The sequence below is a fragment of the Arachis hypogaea genome, chromosome 20 (assembly GCF_003086295.3).
Source record: "Arachis hypogaea cultivar Tifrunner chromosome 20, arahy.Tifrunner.gnm2.J5K5, whole genome shotgun sequence".
Taxonomy (NCBI): Eukaryota; Viridiplantae; Streptophyta; class Magnoliopsida; order Fabales; family Fabaceae; genus Arachis; species Arachis hypogaea.
Genome location: NC_092055.1, coordinates 76,903,717 through 76,907,105, shown reverse-complemented (window position 1 = coordinate 76,907,105; position 3,389 = coordinate 76,903,717). Strand labels below are relative to the sequence as shown.

The 3,389-nt window shown below is 32.5% G+C and overlaps 1 non-coding gene across 1 annotated transcript; it reads right to left on the bottom strand.

The window, feature by feature from the left end:
* Window positions 1-2,619: 2,619 nt before the first annotated feature.
* On the bottom strand, window positions 2,620-2,727 carry LOC112788279 (small nucleolar RNA R71). The gene has a single exon (XR_003195649.1). It is a non-coding gene; the product is annotated as a small nucleolar RNA R71 (small nucleolar RNA).
* Window positions 2,728-3,389: the final 662 nt, after the last annotated feature.

The window sequence follows — 3,389 nt, the reverse complement described above, 5'->3', positions numbered from 1 at the left end:
ATTCCAACATGAGTGAGAACCGACAGATAATTAGCCATGCGGTGACAGTGCATTTGGACCATTTTCACCGAGAGGACGGACGATAGCCATTGACAACGGTGATCCCCCAACATACAGCTTGCCATGGAAAGGAGTATGAATAATTGGATGAAGGCAATAGGAAAGCAGAGGTTCAGAAGGAATAAAGCATCTTCATACGCTTATCTGAAATCCCACCAATGAATTACATAAGTATTTCTATCTTATTTTATAATTTATTTATCTTTTAATTATCAAATTCCCATAACCATTTGAATCTGCCTGACTGAGATTTGCAAGATGGCAATAGCTTGCTTCAAGCTGACAATCTCCGTGGGATCGACCCTTACTCATGTAAGGTTTATTACTTGGACGACCCAGTGCACTTGCTGGTTAGTTGTGTGGAGTTGTGAAAAAGAATTGAGATTACGATCGTGCGTACCAAGTTGTTGGCGCAGTTGAGATCACAATTTCGTGCACCAAGGTTTTGGCGCCGTTGCCGGGGATTGTTCGAGTTTGGACAACTGACGGTTCATCTTGTTGCTCAGATTAGGTAATTTTATTTTATTTTTAAGCTTTTAATTCTTATTTTCGAAAATAATACAAAAAAAATTTTCTTCTTTTTCGTTTTTCCCAAAATAATTTTCAAAAAAAAACCAAAAAAATCTTATAAAATCATAAAAACCAAAAATTTTATGTTTCTTGTTTGAGTCTAGTGTCAATTTTTAAGTTTGGTGTCAATTGCATCTTTTTAATTTTTCTTAAAATTTTTTAAAATTCATGCATGTGTTCTTCACGATCTTCAAGTTGTTCTTGATGATTTTCTATGTTTGATCTTTAATTTTTGTTGTTTTGTGTCTTTTCTTATTTTTCATATGCATTTTCAATTTGTTAGTGTCTAAAGTTTGAAAATTTTTAAGTTTGGTGTCTTGCATGTTTTTCTTTTTTTAAAAATTTTCAAAAATAAGTCTTGATGTTCATCTTGATCTTCAAAGTGTTCGTGGTGTTCATCTTGATATTCAAAGTGTTCTTGCATGCATTAGTTGTTTTGATTCATAATTTCTATGTTTTGTGTCAATTTTGTGTTTTTCTCTCTCCTCAGTAAAAATTCTAAAAAAAATATCTTTCTCTTATTCTTCTCATAAATTTTGAAAATTTGGATTGACTTAGTCAAAATTTTTTTAAAATTTAGTTGTTTCTTATTAGTCAAGTCAAATTTTCAATTTAAAAATTCTATCTTTTCAAAACTTTTTCAAAAACAAATCTTTTTCAATTTCTATATATATTTTTGAAAATTTCAAATTGATTTTTAAAATCTTTTTCTTATTTTTGTTTCATATTTTCGGATTTATTGCTAGCATTCAATTTTTAGATCCAAAAATCTCAAGTTATTACTTGCCTATTAAGAAAGGTTCAATCTTTAAATTTTAAAATCATATCTTTTTAGTTTCTTGTTAGGCAAGTAATCAACTTTAATTTCAAAAAATCAAATCTTTTTAAATTTCCTTTTCAAATCTTTTTCAAATTAAATTTCAAATCATATCTTTTTCAAAAATCAATTTTCAAAATCTTTTCTAACTTCCTATATTTTCAAATTTGATTTTCAAATCTTTTTCAATTAACTACTTGACTTTTTGTTTGATTTTAAAAGTTTTCTATTTCAATCATATCTTTTTCAAAATCACCTAACTAATTTTCTCTCTCTAATTTTTGAAAACTCCTCCCCACTTTTTCAAAATTCCTTTTAATTAACTAATTATTTTAAATTGTAATTTAATTTTATTTCTCTTTTTAATTTTCGAATTCTAACTAATAATTAAAATAAAAATAAAAATATTTTTTTTATTTTAATTTAATTTTAGAATTATTCTCCCTCTCATCTCTTTTTATTTATTTATTTTATTTACTAACACCTCTCTTTTTCTTAAAAAAAAAATTCGAACCCTCTCCCCCACTCTGTGTTCGAATTATTCTCTCCTCTTTTCTTCTACTCACATAAAGGAATCTCTATACTGTGACATAGAGGATTCCATACTTTCTTGTTCTCTTCTCTTTCATATGAGCAGGAACAAGGACAAAGGCATTCTTGTTGAAGTTGATCCGGAACCTGAAAGGACCTTGCAGATGAAGCTAAGAGAAGCTAAAGCACAACTCTCTAGAGAGGACCTGACAGAAATTTTCGAAAAAGAAGAAGACATGGTAGCCGAAAATAACAACAATGCCAACAATTCAAAGAAGATGCTTGGTGACTTCATTGCACCCTCTTCTGACTTCTGTGGAAGAAGCATCTCAATTCCTGCCATTGGAGCAAACAACTTTGAGCTTAAGCCTCAATTAGTTTCTCTAATGCAACAGAATTGCAAGTTTCATGGACTTCCATTGGAAGATTCTCATCAGTTCTTAGCTGAATTCTTACAAATCTGTGACACTGTCAAGACCAATGGAGTTGATCCCGAGGTCTACAGGCTTATGCTTTTCCCTTTTGCTGTAAGAGACAGAGCTAGAACTTGGTTGGATTCACAACCTAAGGAAAGCCTGAACTCTTGGGAAAAGCCGGTCAGTGCTTTCCTGGCCAAATTCTTTCCACCTCAAAAGATGAGCAAGCTTAGAGTGAAAATCCAAACCTTCAGACAAAAGGAAGGTGAATCCCTCTACGAAGCTTGGGAAAGATATAAGCAATTGACTAAAAAGTGTCCTACTGACATGCTTCTAGAATGAAGCATCATATGTATATTCTATGATGGTCTGTCTGAGTTGTCAAAAATGTCATTGGACCATTCTGTATGAGGATCTCTTTATCTAAAAACTCTTATAGAAGCTCATGAACTCATTGAAATGGTTGCAAATAACCAGTTCATGTACACCTCTGAGAGGAATCATGTGAATAATGGGACGCCTCAGAAGAAGGAAGTTCTTGAAATTGATACTCTGAATGCTATATTGGCTCAGAATAAAATATTGACTCAGCAAGTCAATATGATTTCTCAGAGTCTGAATGGATTGCAAGCTGCATCCAACAGTACTAAAGAAGCATCTTCTGAAGAAGAAGCTTATGATCCTGAGAACCTTGCAATGGTAGAGGTGAATTACATGGGAGAATCCTATGGAAACACCTATAATCCTTCATGGAGGAATCATCCAAATTTCGCATGGAAGGACCAACAGAAGCCTTAACAAGGCTTCAATAATAATGGTGGAAGAAATAGGTTTAGCAACAGCAAGCCTTTTCCATCATCTTCTCAGCAACAGACAGAGAATTCTGAACAGAGCCATTCTGGCCTGGTAACCATAGTCTCTGATCTATCCAAGACCACACTAAGTTTCATAAATGAAGCAAGATCCTCCATTAGAAATTTGAAGGCACAGGTGGG